Raw genomic sequence first — 20598 nt, forward strand, 5'->3', positions numbered from 1 at the left:
AATCATTGTATACATTAAAACATAAAAATGTAAAATTTAGAGACATTAAAAATTAATTCTAAACATAATTAGGCTTCAGTTTCTCTCGTGATATTTCTTCAATATATAAGTAATTTTCATCTATTCTTTCATATGCTTTCTCAGTAGCAATATAATTACTTTATGTCACCATTTTTTAGAGTGGGTTCTACCGAACAAGCAGATGTCATTGACAAAAAGAAAAGAAAAAAGACTTCCCAGGCAATAAATATTGGAAAACTCTGAATTAGAATGTATTCAATCTATTTATTCGCTGCAATACATCTCAGAGCCTTTAAAGCTAATATTAATTACAAATCCAAGGAACATGCTTCAGGAAACATCACCCGAAGTAAATATATCACTTAGGTAATAAGCACGTGGCAAGGGTTATACGGTTGTCTGAATGAATCCTTAAAGTAGCTCAAAAAGCAAACTGATGGATCTGCTTCAGTCCTCTTAGGTGGGGCATTAGGATCGCCAAAGTGATCCATGACCAGCATTCATTGCCCAATTTAGATTTAGTGATCCCCCAATATTAGATTCGGTGATGCGCGGCCTCTAATTCAGCACCAAATGTTTCAGAATAGAAAGCATTAAATTTCTTACTTTTCCAATTTTTTTGTGAGCATGCATACATAGCATTTTAGCAATATCCAGCTTTCTGATCTATATTTTCTTTATTTTTTGAGTCCCCCCATCATCTTTTACATTTATTAGTTATTAACACTTGGCCAGTAGACTACTGAATGCTAATTTACGACATTCTCTGCATGTATGAACAAGTACCAGGAGTCAAAGAGAGAAAGACATTTCTTTCTCTCTATTGTCATTGTGATTTCAGGAAATGTTAGCATGTTTTTGGCATCCTTGCTTAATAGTCTGCATCCGTTTTAACAAGCTAAGTTAAAGAAGAATCTTATTCTTTCACACTTAGGATTTGTCATTATGTTGAGATTCATCAGTTTAATTAGTTAGAGCACTGTGCTAATGAGTCCAAGGCCATGGATTTGAGTCACATATAGGCCAGTTAATTTTGTACAGAAAAAAATATTTTGTTTCCACCCTCACTAGGCCCTTTGCCATTAACTAACTCTCTAACGTATTTCTATTTTTTGATCATAAAGGAAACCCATCACTGCTGTTATTTAAAAAAGAAAAAAGGAGCAAGCAGGATCATATGCATATGTGGGCAGCGTACCCATGGGTCATTATTACCCAGCAGAACTTCAGCCATATCTTTAAACACATACTTTACTTAAAGAAACTTTCCTAAGGAGAAAAATTCAAGATTTAATCACATTTTAACTAAAAAATGCTCTATTTTAACCAGTACATTTCAAGTTGCTCTTTCTCTTAAACAATTATCAGCATTTTTTAATTGAAAAATATTATATGCCGTATAACTACAAACATAAAAACAATTAAGAGATTCATGGGACATTATCTGCTAAAATCTAATTACTCTTTATTTTTGTAAAAGAAACCCATTCACTTTAATTTAGTCTGCAAAGCATGATTTCATTTTTCTTCTCAGAGCAGACCGTAAATAGTAGCATCGAATTTCAACTGGAGTAGATAAAAATCATCCCATCGCTTCCTATCCCTTGCCATTTAAAAATAACAAAATGACAACTGGTCTGAAGAAAAGTTTTAAAGTTTGACTAATGTTCCTTTTGTGTGAAATATAATATACTTAGCAGTTCAAAGTGGAAAAAATCTAATCCAAGAGAGGATTGTCATCACAGAACTCGAAAGAAAGATTGATTTGATAGTTTTCTATTTTATGTTCAATACAAAATTCCATTTCATTTGATTTCTCAGGAATATCATATATCCTTTAAACATGACAGATGATTATCTGAGAAGAAAAATGTCTTACGACCAGAAGTCCAAAACTTGAACAAATTCTATAATTTCCAAGATGATAAAGGCTACTCCTAGTTTACAGAGCTCCATATTATACAGATTGCATGCTTTTTGTCCTTTAATTAAAGGACAAAAATCTCTTTCACCAGTATATGGAGATTTTGTTTTTGTTTTCCCCTTACTTGCTGATGTGACTAAGAATCATATTCCAGAAGCCCACAAAAATCATCAAAATTTTTTCAGAATTAAAAACTGAAGCTATTTTGTACGCCTAAATGAATCTGGTCAGTAAAGACCCAAGCCTACAACTTAAATTTATTCTTAAAGGTATTTTTTACTTTCTCTGGAAGAATGAAAGGGAGATCTTTTGACATGGATAGAGGGTGAATCCTGGTATTGCAGAGTCTGAAGCTTATACACAGGGGCTCTCTTTAACAAAAGAATACAAAATTACTAATACGAAATTTGATTTAAAGAAAATATTAATTTATAGAGAAAAAAGAATCACAAAAAATGACAAATTTATATAAGCGGACATCACCAATAAGGCAAAAGCCAAGAGAATAGTATATGTGTATTAATAAACTGTTTGACATAGCTCTATAATACTTGAAAACTTTCTGGAGCTTCATAGTTAATCTGCCTCTGTTTATATCAGTCATTTGATCACTGTGTGGCTGTTCAAATAATCTAAACTAGTGACAATCTGCTGTTTCAAAATATCTATCGCTATATATCTACATCTATCCATCTATCTATCTATCTTACAAATGTATGTATATACATACACACATATATATACAATACAAAGCATTCATTTTAATTTGGGAATGTATTTCAGGGCAAATGGCTCCTCAGGGAAGGTGTAAGTTATATGGTGGGAGGTGAGGTGGAAGGGGATATTTATTTTCTGCAGATAGATCGAGGTTACCAATCCCTGCCTCCCTCAATTAACGGGGTTGTACTCAGCATTATATAACTCACCATAGAGCTATAAATTACACGTGAAACGGAAAGGCTATTTAAGGAATTAATATACCTAAAAATGTGCATTGAATATATAGTTCTTCATTAAATATTTGTTTGTAAATGAATAGATGAACTAACAAATGAATGGGTGAATAATACAGTTAGCCCCACCTCCCATTTTCTTTTACCTCAATGACTGCTTTAAGTGTCTAATGAAGTCTAAATCTATTGGAGCGTCCAACTACATTAGACTATCTGTGTCAGGTACTCCATTAGCTGCGTTTATGCTCATTATCTCATTTATTCCTCATAACAATTCTCGAGGTAATTATATATCTCAACACACAGTTATCGAAATTGGAATTTAGAGCATTTAAGTCACTTATCAAATGTTATACAGCTAGAATGACATAGAATTACAAATTGAATTCAGGCTTTCTAGACTACTAGATAAAATACACTGTAGCTGTTTCTACTCCCTTCATGCCATGCTGTAAAAATATAGCCAAAAAAGAGGAGCCTATTAAAATTGTGTTCTAGATAAGTTCTAGACAAAAATGTAATACATTATGGCAAAAATAGATACAATGGAATCTCTCACTGTTGTGCTACAATGTACAGAGTTCTTCAATTTATTAGCTTTCATTTCCATGTCCCTAGATTGCTCTTCCTAGCCTCAGTTTTGAATGGAGTCTGGTCTGCTTTGGGCAGCAGCACATCAAGGGTAACATGAATATTAATAGTATGACATAGCCATGTGCAGAAGGATTCACCTCATCACAATGGGTCAGACAGGTTTGAAGAGCCCAGAGAGGTGCTTTTAAAACTGCCCGGCAGCAGTTTTCATACTATTTGAAAAGGGTTCCCTAGTTGAATAAACTCTTCATATACCCCTGCTGGAAAGTCACCACACATATTTGCATATTAAAGACACTCAAGGTCCTACTCTAAATAAACCTGTTTCTCCTCTCGCCAGCAAACCCTACCTCACCCAACTTCAACATGTTCCTCTGCTGCCCCCTGGAGGGTCTTAGCCACAGCAAGCACACCATCACTGCCCTCTCCCCTCGGAGTTGTTTTTCTATTGCAGACTACACAGCGGGAACTCTGGCCTGAGGTGCTCAAAGTAAAAAGGTTAGGGGTTCAGGGGCAGAGTTTGAACATCGATTTGTATTTCTCCACCATTGCTAACTGATAACTGTCTTTCCTTCTTTCCAGAGTCTGCAGTATGAAGATCATTGTGAGGAGAAAGGTGACTTCAATTTTTTTTGCTATCACTTGCATGTCTCCCCACACCAGTCTCAATATGAGCATTTTATCCTGCTGGAGTACTTGTTGAAAAGTTGAAAGAGAAATAGTATAGAGTAAGTTTTAAAAGTCATGGCGTTGAAGTTGAAGGACAAAGTAAAGAAAATGAGTTTGAAAGAAAAAGGGACCTGTACTGCCTTCCCTCTCTCAGGACCCTGAGGATGCCTATTCTTCATACCCCCCTCTCCCCCACCCCTTCTTCTCCTTTCTCCTCCTCCTCCTCCTCCTCCTTGAGATCCAATCCAGGTTACTAGTTCCCATATATGCCTTGGGGACAAAATATTATCTTTTAGTTTTTGGATTTCTTTTCATTTATTATTAGTTGACTAGAACTCTAAACCAAGTTAATTTTGTTAAGAGTTTATTGAACTATAATTTATGGCTGCTTGGTAGAGCCAATCCAACGCAACCACAAAGATATCGTTTATCTGAAAATTTTGCCAATCTAGACTGCACCTCATGCCATAGTTTTTCTGCGAAGTATAAGCAGCAGGCACTATATTTCAGAGAAAATTTCAATTTATATTATTTTTATGCATTGTATAACCTAGAATGACCTTTGAAAAAGAGACTAGAATGACACAGAGTTAAAAATGAGTTAATTTAGTACAAACTATAGCAGTATTTAATTCTCCATGAAATGTTAGTTTGTAACAATAGTTGACAAATACAGTTTAATACTTTCAATATAAGTATATACTTCTTGAAGTCCTCGACTAACTTTGAAGATATACATTTCATTGTCTGTGTCACTAGTTGATATACACTTCAAAGTTACCACACATCTTATCTTGTAAATGCGTTTTTAAAATATTATCGCCTTTTCAGAAATCCATTCAGGCTCCCCACCCCAAGTGATCCTTGTAAAAATGGGACAATTGTAATAATTCATAGGATATTTGGAAACCTCTGTCATTTAACAAGTTTATAACAAAGCTAATTTCACATTCTCTGGTATTTTATTCGTAATTTTCCTATGATTGTTACATCCTTATGATTTTTTTTGGCGAATAATTTATAATTGATGAGAGTAGAAATGTGGGTGTTAAGTAATTCATTCAGTTGCACTGTTGGAGAATTATAAACATCTGTGAATAACATATTACTTATTGTGATGAATTGCAAAAGGCTTACCAACATAGCCTACCCACTTCAGCATCTTCCATAAAATATATGGTCCAAAAATGTAAAACATAAAATGTGAGGCTAGAGTCATAAGTTGTTTTGGTATTTATGGGGCAGTTCTAAGAAAGTTGTCTTGTTGGGATCAACCAACAAGTTGATTACCTCAGCCAAGCAGGTAATATCTCATTGATACTCAGCCTAGGGCACCAGAGAAATGGACCCGTGGAAACTAGGCAGGATGCCAATGCTCCAACTAAGTATTAGAGCCTGCACACTGGTACTAGCAGTGGGTATTAGAGTGCCACTCAGATAATTGAGGTAGATGGCTAATTGTGCAAACTAGATAGCTAAGATTAGTCTTGGAGTAAAACTCGGATCTGCTGAATTTACCACAAGAACACTGAATACTGGGTCTGAAAAGACATAGAATTTAAAACCCCATCAGTTGACAAGGTGGAGAGTTTTGAAGGATTCTTTGGTATGACAGGATTAGGTTCAGTCTGGAGAAACTCCTTTAGCGCTTTGAGCTTCAGCAACAGATTTAGAGAAGATGGAGCCTAATAACAACATCCTCAGTGGAAGGAATCCAGGAACAATATTTTCTTTTAATTTCCAACTTTGTGTTATGCTTTTTTCCCTTAAAAGGAGAATGCTTCTATGCTCCAAGCACTTTTTCTTCACTATCTATCCTGTCAAAAAAGGCAAACACAATAGGATCAATAGTGTGCCAAGTTGCATTTGTGGTTTCACTTTATTTAGTAGTTAGTCAAGAAAAAACAATTAATTGAAAAATTCAAGACATCTTTTCTTTTTTGGCAAGAAAGTAAAATGAGTTACCATTCTTCACCTTATATGAAAGGAAACCTAAAAGGAATAGTTGAGACCAGCCGCACTTTGGCAACTGAGTAAAATTCTTGGTTTTTATATTTTATCCAAAAACAGAAACTGACATTCAGCTAAGTTTCAGTAATGATGAAATGAAAACTGTTCGATCTTAAAAGAAAACAGAAACCCTGTGTTGATTACCTAAATGCATGTCTAATCATTTAAAATGAGATGTCTGAAGTACCCTAGTCAACAGAAAAATGGCTCCAAGTAGCCATCCATTAAACACTATGTTGACTAAACCACAGCTATGGTTGTTAAAAAAAAAAAAAAAAAAGAGTAAGGCAGTTTTCCTACATGTTTCAGTGAAATACACAATATATTTGTTAACATACATCAGAAAATATAACTGATTTCACAAACCATACAGAAGTTAAATCTACTTAGCTCATAGTCATATAACAGAAATAAAGAAGCTTAAAAAGTAAAGAAGGCTCAGAGTGGTGTGGGATTAGTCCAGGATTCTTAAAAATGTATATTTTTATCAATCTCAATATATTGCTTTGGAAACATTATATGATTGTTTTTAAATGTGTGTGTATTTCCTAAATTTAGAGCAGTAGCTGATACCTACTTCCTGAAGAGGTGACCACATAGGAGTTTTGGTAGGATGGAAAAAAAAATCAATGTCAATGTTAAAAGAAACAACAAAAAAGAATTCTCTTCTCCCCAGCAATCAAAATCTCTTTGAATCTTTCACATCACCGGGCAACATCTGGATAACTCAAGCTAATGCCTGTCCTAAGAAAACAAGGATAGAGACCGCTAATAGCATTCTGATCCTTCTATGCTTTAAAAGACAATAATTTTCCCTGCTCGTGTGCTTCTATCACAATACAGGAAAATAACACACAGATGAAAAGCCACATGCAGTACAGTTTGCAACTGCTAATCTGTAGAAAAATGAGAGTACAGTAGGAGCGACACATTCTTTAGAAGGAAACAGTAACCTTGAGGACAACATCACCACTTACCTTTACTCATTTAATTGCATTAATCAGAGCTCAGTGCTTCAGCAAAGTTCAGCTATACACATAAGGCTGTAATTCCCAGGCTCCTACGAAAGAAATTCAGCTGTAGTTTCTGTCCACTACAAGTGTGTAGCTGTTCAAGCCTAGAGAGGAAAAAAAAAACCTTATATGGCATGATTATCAAACAATTGCCCCACCCATACTTAATTACAGAGGTTGCTAGAGTAGTCAGGGATTTCTGTCGAAATCTTTCCTGCAATAAAAGCCCTTTCTTGGGTATTTTTCTTTCTCGTCCTCCCCTCCTTGAGCTTTGGTAAAGTTTTTCTCAAAGCAGGGAACCATGTCAAACTTTCCCAATTATTTGCCCCAGCACTATAGCAAACTTGTAATAATTTTATTATTTTGGTAATGTTGCAAAGTCAGACGCAGGACTAAAAAAGCCTTGCAAGTCATGTCCAGGAGGAAATAGAGAAGTGGTAGTTTCATTTCACAGGTATGCCCTTTTCAAATTCTTATAATCTATAGTGGTGGAGTGGGAAGGGCGTTGGAAGACTTTGTTCATCCTTCTAAGCTCTCACTAATAGCACCCTCTAGTGTCTCCAGTTGAGCTATGCATTTTGTCATCAGCTAGGTACAGCATTTCTGCAGTCAAACTACTGAAAACATAGAGCTCCATAACTACCAGGCTTTCTCCGTTTCTTTATCTTTAGCTTCTGTTGAAATTCATTTGCCCTCGGTGTACCTGCACCAGTTTCAGCCTTATTTTCATTTGCGACTTGAATGCCTCAACGCTAGAAATATCTACCAATTAAGTATAAAAGTGCCTGCACAAATTATGATAGTAAAAATGCTCAGAATTGAGAAATTGCTTTTAACTCCTCAAAGCACTAGCATAAACATTATCATTTTGTGTGTCACAAAATCCCCCCCCCCCACCCCCGCCACCACCACACATGTATGTTTGTCGTCCTTTTAAGAGAGGGAAGTAGAATGATTTCGCTTGAGATAAAGAAAACTAATTCTTAACTAAAGGTTTATCTTTAAGTAGTCCCTAACATGTTAAAGGTTTTTTTTTTTTTTTTAATTTTGCTTAACATCTGTAATTCCTAAGTCTTGGAGAGTGAAAACTTTTTAGCTTAATGTCAGGCACTGTCCTAAGCATTTTAGGTGCATTACCTTATTTAAATATCACTGCAATAATTGAGTTGAATAAACATTATCCCTATTTTTACATGAAAAAATTGAAGCTTGTTAGGATAACTCTGTGCAAAAAAAGTATAACGAAAGCCACAAATATAATTTTAAGTTTTCTACCAGCCACATGAAAAATACTGAAAATAAACAAGTGAAATTATTTTTAATAATATGTTTAGCTAACCAATTAGTCAAAATATTATCATTTCATCATGCAATTTATATAGAAATATTAATGATATATTTTACATACGTGTGTGTGTGTGCATGTGCTAAGTATTCAAAATAGGGTGTGCATTTTGCACTCACAGCACATCTCAATTTGGATTAGCCACATTTCAAGTGCTCAATAGCCACATGCGGCTAGTGGCTATCTTATTATACTGTAAAGGTCTAGAGATTAATTTGCCCACAGACAGACAGGTAGAAAATGCCAGAGCCAGCACTCCAAATTTGGCCAAAACCAAAGTCCTTTTCTGAACCACTGGGCATTATTGCCTTCTACTAATTGCAATTATTGTTGATGGTTAATATTAAATGTGAAAAATATCACAGAGAATGTAATTTATCCAGTCTTACAGTTTTGTGCGCACACATCCACCTATTTTCTCAATAACAGCGATGATTTATTGATTGTAACATTTATGTGCAATTTATGGTGCAAGTTGTCCTGAACAACACAAAGATGAATGGAATTTGATGCAAAATAACTGTCACATGATACAAAGTACTCATTCTCATCCATCTGCATGACCCGTGCATTTTCTCTGCAGACAGTACATGGGAAGGCAAATCATAATCAGATGGCAGACTGCTTGATAAGAGGTGTTTCAATGCAAGGGCAATTGAAATCTCAGAATATTTGATTGGCATCATCAATCTCATGTCAAGGGTGGTTTTGCCAGTGAGATGAAAACGTACATGGATAAGAGTTACCAATGCTCATCTATGAGTATTATTTTACTAGGCCTCCATGGCTGATCAATCCCTCTTCAGATTAACACATTATCTCAGTTTTAATCAATTCTTATCGGCCTGAGAAACATCCTTACTCACTGAAGTATTTTAAATCTCTTTTCTGTCCATTCTGTAATTATATAATAGTTTTATAGTTTAGACTCAGAGATTAGACATATTTCCATGTTTATAGGGTAACATTGCCGTAATTTCCCTTTTCTGACCTTCGTAGAATTCTGGGTCAAGCTCCATATCTCCTCCAAAAAATAAATTCCTACAGTTCCTTTTTAACTTTTCAGGGCTTTCATTAATTATAAAATTTTGATGTAATGCAAATTCTGAAAATATGTAACCACACAATCTGAGGCCCATATGCTGAAGGTCAGCATAGTGGACTGGAAATGATGTGGACTTGAATTTCCCAACTCTATAGCTATATAATCTTGGGCATTTTACCTAGTCTGTTTCCTCATTTTTTTTTTAAAAAAATGAACCTAATAATACGTATCTCATAGAACGATTTTGAGGATTAATAGGACAATGTATATAATGCAGACGGTGCATAAAAGGTATTCAATCAAGGAGTTCTTCTCTCTGTAAGTAGGCAGAGTAGAGGCCTCATTAGTTGTTTTAGAGTTAGAGCACTGAGAGGAGAGCTTTTGCCAGGTGCCCTGTCTTTTGGTTATTCCATTGCTCATTGATGCCACCATCAGACAGAATGCAGGAAAAGAGAAAATGGAAACAAATTTCATTATTATCAGATGTAGAATTCTGTCAGTCTTACCAGGAAACTGAATTTCTCAGATGATTTCCCGGGTCACTTGGTTCAACTAGTAGTCTTCTTGGTGTGTAAGTCGTGTTTCCACTCTACAGAAATAATTTTCTATTGGACTATACACTTAAAACTAAATGGTGTGCTATATATTATAGATGAATCTAGATTAACTATAAAGCAACCACGTAGCTGAATTTAGGAGCTGTACACTCTGAATGGAAATCCAGAGTCTGTAACTCTTTAGCTCCATAGTCTTGTGCAAATTACCTGTCCTCTATGAACTTCAGTTTCAGGAATTGTAAAATGTGGATAATAATACTGACTTCATGAGTCTGTCATGATGATAACTTACAATACTTCATAACAGTCATTGAATAGTTCTCTCCCCCTGCCTTGGGTTTGGATGGAAATCTTAAGAAATAAATTAATTGCTGTCTAGTGAATGATTATTGTGGATGTTATGAAAGATTATTAGTGCTCTCAGAGTGCTTCTATGGCGTGGCTTTGCCATACTGTCCTGGATCAGTCAGTGATTTTATTTTCATTGAATTCCAGCCATCCCCTGTGACAGGGTCTCATCCAGCAGACTCCAGGAGTCGGAGCTGCAAGCATTTGACAGCTTCTGATTTCATCTCCAAGACATTTCCTAGCTCCCAAGAAGAGGACAATGCATGTGCCGGATACTATGAATAATGGAGGCAGAGTTACAGGAGGAGTAAAATGTAATAGTAAATACTTCCTTGTGTCCTCTTTCATGCAGATGGCACTGAACTGTGCTGCTAATGTCACTCTCAGTAGTGGCTTTAGGTGTAAAAAAAATACAACAGAAAAAAAGTGATGTGAGAAATATTTGAATAAAGGTTTCAACCTTTAAAAATATCAGGAATCGGAAAGAAGGCAGTTATGAAGATGGAGAGGGTCATACTAGGGAAAGAAGACAGAAACATTTGCCTTTCAATTAAAAGAAAAACTTGCCATGAAGAAAACTTGCCATTAGAGAAAATAAACTCACAATAATTGGCAAAATTTTTCCTTCTTGAAGTTCTATCCCTATGCAGATGCATTCCCCCTTCCATTCAGTAGACAAAAATAAAAATGAATACTGTGCTCTTGGCGCCCGAAAACATTATCTACTTTTTCTCCTTTTATTTCAGGAAAGAGAGCCTCCTCCTTCCAAAAACAAAGCAGAGCACTAAAAAGATAGGATTTTCTATTGGTTCAGCACATAAAATGGATTTTTCTTCTAAAATCCTACACCTTTCTGGGGAAGAATTTAGAGAATTCACCTGGTTCATTCTCTGGCTTCTGGATAAATTTGAGTATTTGCTCCTTGGAGCAAGAATCAGAGTAGACCAGCCGGGAAGGTTTGGGTGGTTGTTGCCATTTGCTTTTAATCTCATGACAGGGACAGGGGAATTAGCCCTGTTTCTAGACACCCAAGACCCATCCGAGCTATAAACCAACCACGTTGCCCTTGGTCGCTTTAGTGGTCTTGGGAGACCTGGCACCCGGATGCCCGCTCGGGCGTCACCGACTAGGCAGCCAGAGCGCGCTGGCAAGCACCAGTCTTGCGGCTCCGGGCTGGGTTCCTTCCTCTCTTGCATCCTTTCCTACCTCGGACACGCGCTATCCGCTCCCGCGATGCTGCCCTGGCCCTGGCCCTGGCCCTGGCCCTAACTAAAGCAGTCCGAAGCCACCGACCTGACCTGCTTATACTCACTGGTACTTGCTCTCTGGGATAGCCAAATGCTAGATCTCCCCCTCAACCCCCTCTCCGCCGCCTCCAAACGATCAATCTGAAAAACAAGCGAGGTACCAGACCCGGCTCACAGTTGAGTGTAATATATGCAGACACAGTCTCTCTGCTCCAATTGCGGCTCTGCCGGACTCCTGCCCCTACTTCCACTAGTCTGCCTTAAGTATCCTTTGTATGAGAAAATGGTGCTGCTGGAAGCTTGTTCTCTAGCTGGAGACAAGGCGGTCAGCGGGATCACGAGAAAAGCATACATAACAAGAAAAATAAAACTTCTGTAAGGTAATGTGAATGAGTTAAACTTAAAGGGAAGCCGAAGAGAGCAGCAAGCAGAGGACAGAGCGAGCAATGCATGCCCTCGTTTTCGCTCTGCAAAGCTGACAGCCCGAAAGCGGCGCGTTTTCCCCAGTAGCGGGTCCCGCACTCGAGTGTGCCGCCAGCCCACATTCTGCCGCCTTCTCGGGGCAGCGAACAGTAACTTCCTAAGCTTACCTCCATCTCGCCCCCGCCCTTCTCCCCCGGTTCCCCGTCAGCCGGGAGGGGCCGTCCCCGGAGCGGTGGGGGATGTGGGGTGCAGGGAGTGGGGACCAGAGGGGGGTACCCAGCAGTTGGTGCTGCACCATCCCCTCCCAGCAGGCGGCCCGGGCACTGGTTCACTTCCCTCCCCCCGCCCTCCACTCGCTCACCCCCCTTCCTTCCCCCTTCTCCCCCTCTATCAAGTCCCTCCCCCTCGCCATTGAAAAGGGCTGGCTCGGCACTGGCTCCTTGCAGTCGGCGAACTGTCAGGGCGGGAGGAGCCGTGAGCCCGAGCTGCACGCAGCGGCCCGCGCGGCAAAGCAGAAAGCAAGCTGAACAGAGTGCGCAGAGTGGCAGTGACAGCGGCGACACAGGCAGCCCAGGCAGCCCAACCAACCGGGGCGGCCCGAACAGCTTCAGAGGCAGCCTCCACTACACCAGCTGCTCCGCGGACTGCGAGCTGTGGCGGAAGAGCCCGCTACAGCAATCGCAGTCTCCGTGGAGCTAGCAGAAGCCTTTTCTCTTTTTCACTTACCACCTCATTCTACTCTAGAGGCTTCGATCACTGGTAAGTATTGGGTCTGGGTGCCAGAACAGAGCGCGGCGTGTGAGGTGTGCGTCCCGCACTTAGTGCGCGGAAGCTTCCTGCCGCCTGCGCCTGGGGTCTTGACTATGACCACAGAGTGGTTTTAGAGACGCTTCTGATTTCCTCCCTTCCTTCTTCCCCCATCTCTTCCTTAGAAATAGGAGAAAGAGCAAACCCCAGAGGTGAGCGCAGACAGAGTATCTTTTTGGCACTGCCACCGCTCGGCTTGGCTTGGTTACTTTTGCGAAAACTCTCACTTCTGTCAAAAAAGTGTCCGCGCGTGAATTTCTCCTACATTGGCAGTGCAAAAAGGTCTTTCACTTTAATGGATACAGTTAGCTTCGAGGCTGAGAAAGCTCTAAGATCCGAGCAGGTGCTGAGAAAAGATCACACCTTGGACTCTCGGGCTAGCGCAGCAGAGCGGTCCGAGCTAAGGGGCAATGCCCCGAGCCCAGAAAGAGCCCGCTTCGGACCTTGCGCGGCCCGACCCCGCTGCGCTCTATCTCTGGGGGCCGGAGGTTTGGATCCCTGCCAGGCTGGCTCTAACCCTTGGGGACACGACCCTTGGCGCAGAGCGAACGAGAGCGCCGAGAGCGCCGCGCGCCACAGTGAGCGCAGGGTCCCCCGGGCCATTCCGCCTGGTCCTTGCCTGCCCCCCCTTCCTTCCCGCCCTACTCGTGGGGCTGTGCTCAGCCAGCACCTGCTGGATGTGGAGATGGTAGGTGTGGAAAATTCTGCCTAGGTTTAAAAAAGGAACTTCTTATAATCGCGTAGCCGAAAAGGGGCATCATTTTCTCATTTAAAAAGGAATCACTTTTTCTAAGAGTGTAGCTGAATAAAAAGGGTTCTACTTTCTCTAAAGAAATGACTTTTCATCCCTTAGCCAAAAACGCCTACCTAGCTCATAAATTGTATGACGTTTACTAAGAACCGAAAAACAGTTTATCACTCCACAAAGGAATTAGTTTTTTTTTTTTAAGCGCGTAGCCATAAACCGGCCCCTTTTCGCGAAAATGAATGCTTCTTAATAGGAGAGCGTCATCAGAAAAGGTGACTTTTTAAAAGCGCGTAGCCGCCAGTGGGTCCTTTTCTTTAGGGACTTTAGAGGAGCGGAGCGGCAGTCTGCCCTCGGTTGGAGACAGGACTTGCATATGAGCGCTTAGCCGAAAATTGACTTCATTCCCTCTCCAATAAAAGGAGGGGGGGTCACTTTTCAAGAGTGTACAGTGAGAACCACTACCTTGCCTCCCCCAAGGAAAGACTTTCAGAGCTCAACTGAAAATGACCTCCTCGATTCCAGAATGAATGATTCCGCGCTTCGCTGCTTTGGCAGCCTTTGCGGTTTAGGGTGCGGGGCACGGGTGTGCGTGTGTGGAGTGCGTGCGCGCGCGCCTGCGGGCGGGCCCTGGCATCTCCCAGCGGAGTGCCCTTCCAAAATGTTCGCTTGGGAGTGGGAATCGAAACTTGCGCCACTGCGACACACACCCACAAAGCAAAGACCGGAGAGAAAAGGGGCTAAGACAAAAGAATAAATAAAATTAAATAGCAAGAACAAAACAAAAGCAAGTGCTTGTGTGGAAACATCCCGAGATGGGATTTAAACCTACCATGGGAGCTGTTTCTGTATGAAGAAAAGTGCGTGAAGAAAACTGTTTAAAAATTGGCATAGGTGGGGTAAGGGGGCAGATAATATTGGGAGGAGGCGATGGTGTTAGAGGAGCCGCTTGTGCTCTGATCGCTGCAACAAGGAAACAACCTGAGGAGCGTGCGGAGGAGAATTCTGAACCCTGAGCACAACACCAGAGAAGGTAGCGGCGCTTTATGACTAAAGCGACTCTCGCCCCTCCCTATAAAAGGTTAAAACAGGTGTGACTCAAAAGAAAAAAAAAGGGGGTGCTTGCAGGCACCTTCTGAACTTGGTAAAGACTGAATGGAATTCCACTCTCAATCTTGTTTGAAACAAACTCGCACAATCACGGTGGGAAATCTTAGCCTCAGGGTTGTCCCTTCGTGTGTGTGTGTGTTCGGGGTAGGGGGACGCTTGAAAGCAAGTCGAAGTAATAGTATTCGTACGTTTCCCTCTTTCTTGTCTTTGTCTGGTTCATCGGAGGAAGCGCGGAGCGTGTGCAGGCGGTTTTGACAAATGAACCAAGAAATGGACGAGCTAAGGTCTAAAGATACCTTTCTCCCTCTGCTAAATTAAGAATTGCCGCGCGCAGCTCACGCGAGCTGAGTCCAGCCGCCCCTGCCACCGCGCTGCGCCTGCCAAGCGGCGGGCGAGGGAGCGCCTCCGGGAGCGGGGCCCCAGGTCCCTGTTCTCCAGGCGCCCATGCACCGGCCGCCCCTCCTTCTGGCAATGATGTCAGCCTTGGAGAGACTCGGCGGGCGCAGAGGAGGCCAAGCGGCTAGTCCCGGCCGGGAGCGCGAGCGGCCCTGCCCCGCGCGCTCCCTGTGCGCAGCCGCCCTCGCTTCCTTTCGGCCTGCTTCCCGCGCTCCCACTCGCCGCCCCTCCCGCCAGCGCCCGAGGAGGAGGAGGCCCCTGCAGGCAGGGCAGTGGCCGGTTTTGAGCCCGGGTCTCACAGCCAGGTGTAGGGTCTTCTCGCACTCTTTTCCTCCTTTTCCCTGCCCCCCGTTCTCTCCCCTTTTCAGCTCGCACCTTCACTATTGCTGTGAATTGACTTTTTAGCCGCATTTTAGAGGGCAAGTTCTTCAGATGAAAAAATAGTTACCAATGTTAAATTTCCGCTGTTTTCTCTCCTCCCTCGGTGATGAGGAAGGGGGATGTGAAGACAGGCATCTTTACAATCCCGTGACTGTCCTCCGCCGGCAACAGAGCAAGCTCGATAGAAGGCAAAGAGGGTGGTCTTCCCAAAGAAATGATGCGGTGGGGGCGGGGGGGACATCAAAGGCAACGGCGCAGCGTGGGGAGTCCCCTTCACTGAAGAAGGACCTGGAAATTGGGAGTTGCGGAGAGAAAGACTCTAGGAGCTGCTGCCGCAGGGGAGAGGCCACCGTGCTCTTTAATGTAAGGCTGCGCAGTCACTTCTAGAGAGCGGCGCGCCAAATTGGGAAGACTCAGGAATAGGATTTTACAAGACGGAAGCCCGCGGCGGCCTCCCCTCTGAGTTTGCTCCTCTCGTTTTAAGGAACAATCCCCTGCTTTCCCGAATTTGAGGCTATCTGTTTCCCCTGATTGCGGACAATTCCTCCTTTAGCGCTGCGAGAAGGACTGCAGCGCGCGCACTTGGAGAAGGTTGTGCAGGGCACGAGGGGGAGGGGTCGGAGGCAGGGCGTGCGGAGGCCGCTGGGCCCTGGCGCTGAGTTACCTGCCCGAGGAAATTAAATTCAGAGAGGATCGCGATCAACTGCCTACCTACTGTATTTTGGTTTGCAGGCACGTGGCAGAATTGGGGCAAAGGGAACAGGAGCAAAGAATTCTTCCGTGCTGTAAAATCTAGGGTTTTGTTTTCTTCCCTTTGATGGAAGACTTCCCTTACATGCTGTATCAGCAAAGGCATCACACTTAAAGTTGCTGTGGATTTGAAATACGGGAATGAGAGGAAACTCACACCAAGCATAAAAACACGTTTATTTTCTAGACTTCAGTCGTATGCTAAGGGTTGAAAGGAGCTTTTTTCTTTTTTTTTTAAATCTCCCGAATGCTATTCTAATAGACGCCCAAGTAGTGTTGGGTTTTGCCAGCTGGGAGCCCTGGCAGAAGAGATTGCAGGTTTCACATTATTTCTTATCTTGGTATTCAAAACTTTATGTTTTTTGCTAGATAGAAATTCTTGATAGAGAGCTTTCAGGCTGCTCGTGGTAGGAAGAAATCTGGCAAGGGATTTAGAAAGCAGAACATTCTCCTTTTCTCTATTCAAGCAGTCCACAACAGCCTTTAGCCAAGATTTATAAGGTTCTTGGGGAAGGGAGGAGAGGCACACTGACAAGGAGACTTTATATAAACCGCTGGCTTTAAGCTACAGTGACGAAATATGCATGGCTGCCACGTTTTCTATTAGTAGGAAAGGAAATTATTCAGGGCATGAAAATTTGAAATCTAATTTTCTCCAATAATCTTGCTTCACATATTTTAAAGGTGGTGTCATCTATTTATTCACTAAAGAATTCACAAACATTAATTAGTCACCTACTGTGCCAGACAATGTGCTAGGCTCCAGGAATACAAAAGAGAGTATGACAACGTGGCTTGGGCCTCTGTGAGCCGGGAGACTCTTACAAATTTATGATACAATGTGATAAATGTTCTAATTTAGTATAGTAGAGGGAGGAATTAATTTTTGCTAAGAGGTTGAGAAAAGATTCATAAAGAAGGTGTCTCTCTGGCTTTGAAAAATAGGCACTCCTAGCGGTGGCTAACCAGGAAGTAGACACAGGCTAAGTAAGGAAAGGTGTGGGGGCCTGATGTCCCACTATGGAGTTAAGAGGTATGTATTTTGTAGACATAGGCCACCTTTGAAGATTTTTCAAGCAAGTATGTTAAAAACAACAAAAAAACAGTGTAAGAAAATTGGGCAGTAGGCGGCACACAATAGAAAAATTTTTGTTGTTTCTCTTTAAATGGATATTTGAATAAACTAATGTGTTGGAATAGAGTGGAGGCAAATAAGTTAAGAAGATACTCTAACATCCAGAAAAAAGGACAAATGAATGAAGAAGGCCTAAAGTAAATCAGAACTAAGAAAGAAAGAAATGCTATTTTGGGGAAGAAAATTTTTCTTTAGTCGTAATCATCTACCCATTTATATCTTTATACTTGTCTCACCTTCCCCACCCAGCCTTCCAAATTCTCCTTCTTCCACCATCAGAGTAAACTCCTTTAGCCACTCGCAAGCACGCTCATTCCCACTACACTCCATTTTGCGCATACATCTCTCTGCATCATCTCTGTGCCCTACACTGTGTCTCCCACCTTTATCCACTTCAGCTCTCTCTCAACCAACAATCAGAGTCTCTTAATCTTGGCTTTTCCCTTCCCTTTGGCACTAGCAAACACCTCTGTCTGTATTCATTTTCCTCCTTTTGTCAGTCTTCCCTCCCTGCTTCTTTCCTGCATTACCTCCCTAGGTAATTTCTCCATCATCCCCATTTTACTTCCTCCTTTCCACTAGCCACCTTGGAGTCTCCCTTCCCCTTCAGTGACCTTAAAGAAGCTAACAACAACAACAACAACAACGAAGGAAGGAACCTCTACTTCAAACTTACAGATTTGTTAAATTTTTCTCACCAGGAGGATTTCTTACTGTCTGTGTGTTTTTGCTGTTTTATTTCAAACAAGATTTATATTGGAATTCCTCAGGTTTGTTGTATTTTGTATTATGCCTGCAAATGTCTCTTTTACTTTGGTTACAACTAGGGATTCAAGTATTGTACATTGGAGATTCAAAAAATGTACGTTGTACGTTTCCAACTTTTCTGAACTTCTCACCACACGTTCCTGAAACTATTTCTCTGCATCCCATTCTTTCTGGTGGGTCCTCTTCCCATGGGTCATTCATTTCATGTTTTCAGTAAGTTTCTTTCTTATTTTTAGTCCCTTCTCCTTTTTGCTTTGTGGGATTGTCATAGTGGCTCAAATTTAAATATTTTGGGAAAGTGTCCCCTTCAGATAGACACCCCTCCCACACACACAAGGATTTTAAGGTCTTTGTCAAAGTATGTTCATAACGACATGCACAGTTACCATGTCAGTCTTCAGAGGCAAAGGAACCCTTATTTTTTACTCCATTCTTAGAAAGTTACTTTTTTACTTATGGAAAAGGGGCAATTCTCAGATTGTCCATATCTCCACATGCAGTGGAATTGGCTGAACATCATTGGGAATTGGGGAGGGAAGAAAAAGTATGCCTTAAAATTAGACGATACATTCTTCCATCAATGACATGTGTACATTTTACCCCTGGGAAAAATAAAATATACAAGTACATTTAATTGGATTGACGTTATATTATAACATTCCAAATTACATGTTATTGTCTGAGCAGAGTTCTGTTATCTGAAGACTTTATTGATCATTCAGTATCCAGAATGAAGAAAACTAGGTAAGATGCCTTGATATTCTGGACTGGCTTGCAATGTTTAAATTAATCTAATCCTATTTGAAATGTTGTTATTTTTCAATAGAAGTTCATCATAAAGGCATCGTCCCTAAAATGTGGTCTTCTTTTGTTAGGCGAAAACATCAAATGACGTACGTGCCATGGTCCCTTAAGGTTTATGCCCTGTGCAACATTAGTTGTAATGCACGGGTTTATCACATGGAGAAAGCTTTTTGAGGGTGTAAAGTGCCTTTTGAGATTTGGTTACATCTGTGGAAAGATTGCGTTCTAATTATCAAACTGTAAAAAAAAAATGAATAAAGAGTCTTTTCCAATTACAGTTTTTGAATTAGAAGAGTGACTTGGCAGAAATTATACATATTTTTACTATCATTTTCACTCAAAACCCTAAACTGATCAAGGATTTAAACTGCCCTTTGAATTGTCTTTAATATGTTAAGTGTTGAACCAGTATAATAAATATTGAAACTAAGAGTGACAATGGCTATAGTTGTCATTTCCAACCTGGATCTGAAAGAATGATTTTTTTTCCCCACCTAATCGCCTCTTCTTGAATGTATAGATTTGGGAAAACAAAAAGAGGAAAGCAAAAAGAAGAGAATAAATCCGGGGAGAGGATTTTTCTCTCTTCAATAAAACCTATTTTATTAATCTAGCATATCTTTTAGCATGATGATAATAAAACTAATTTACTGATGGATTTCAATTAAACTATGTAAAAGTTCATCTTTTTAATATTGAAGTGATTAGAATGCAAATCAAGATTTGTACTGAATTTACAGTTTGTTAAAGGTCATTATATGAAATGAAAACAAAACAGTGTTTTCTGCCACTTTTGTTTTTATTCATTTGCCTAGTTTAATACCTTTAATTTGTACTGCATCTTATATTTGGTATATTTTAAAAAGTAAATGTATTATTTTAGTCTCATAAAAAACTTTGAGTGAGAAAAGAAGGCATTGTAATACCTGTTTTTTCAATGGGGAAACTGAAGTTCAGGCAAGTGAAATCAGATCTCTAAGGCTTTCCAGTTAATAAGAGGGGAAGCCAATATGGGATTGTTGGTTTTCAGACTCCAAACCAAGTCTTTTCACAACACCTCGCCTTGCCTCTCATTTCTTCGAGTATATTTTCTCAAAGTTCTGAATGCAAAATGCAAAAAAAAAAAAAAAAAAATGCTGCTTGGATTAAAAAATAAAAATCTCAAAGATGAGTATATTCAAGTATATTTAAATAAGTTTGTCAATTAACTGGGTACTGTGTCATAGTCTCCTCCTATTTAGAGTCTTTGCAATAACCCTGTAAAAATTATATCATAAAATAGCAGGACTATTGAAATTTAACAGTACACGCTCACAGATGCTCATACACTTCCTCTATTTTATTTATAGGAATAATTCAAATTATGACCCATCATAATGGCACACCATTAAGTTTACCTAATGTGGCAAATATTTAGTGTTATAGCTTAATTCCTTTTTCCTTTAGGACATCTATAGTTTTGTATACAATTTATTTCAGGGAATATTTGTCAATGATATTTAAGTAGTGATTTTCTTACCTAATTGCCATCTTCGAAACAACATGTCCTTGGG

General features: G+C 40.4%; 1 protein-coding gene and 1 long non-coding RNA gene across 9 annotated transcripts in view; one reads left to right on the plus strand and one right to left on the minus strand.

Moving 5' to 3' along the window:
• Positions 1-268: 268 nt before the first annotated feature.
• LOC138922010 (uncharacterized) lies at positions 269-12493 on the minus strand. The gene is made up of 3 exons (XR_011435099.1): positions 12317-12493; positions 7149-7288; positions 269-5978 (listed from the first exon to the last, which is right to left on the minus strand). It is a non-coding gene; the product is annotated as an uncharacterized lncRNA (long non-coding RNA).
• Positions 12128-20598, plus strand: part of PCDH11X (protocadherin 11 X-linked) — a 667170-nt gene continuing 658699 nt past the window's right edge. For 4 of the 8 annotated variants that reach the window (XM_023633704.2, XM_070258690.1, XM_070258691.1 and 1 more), the window contains exon 1: positions 12128-12908. The gene's annotated coding sequence lies outside the window, so the exon portion shown is untranslated. The remainder of the gene's footprint in view (positions 12909-20598) is intronic. The other 4 variants (XM_023633699.2, XM_023633701.2, XM_023633702.2 and 1 more) reach the window with 1 other exon arrangement.

The sequence above is a fragment of the Equus caballus genome, chromosome X (genome assembly GCF_041296265.1).
Source record: "Equus caballus isolate H_3958 breed thoroughbred chromosome X, TB-T2T, whole genome shotgun sequence".
Lineage (NCBI taxonomy): Eukaryota > Metazoa > Chordata > Mammalia > Perissodactyla > Equidae > Equus > Equus caballus.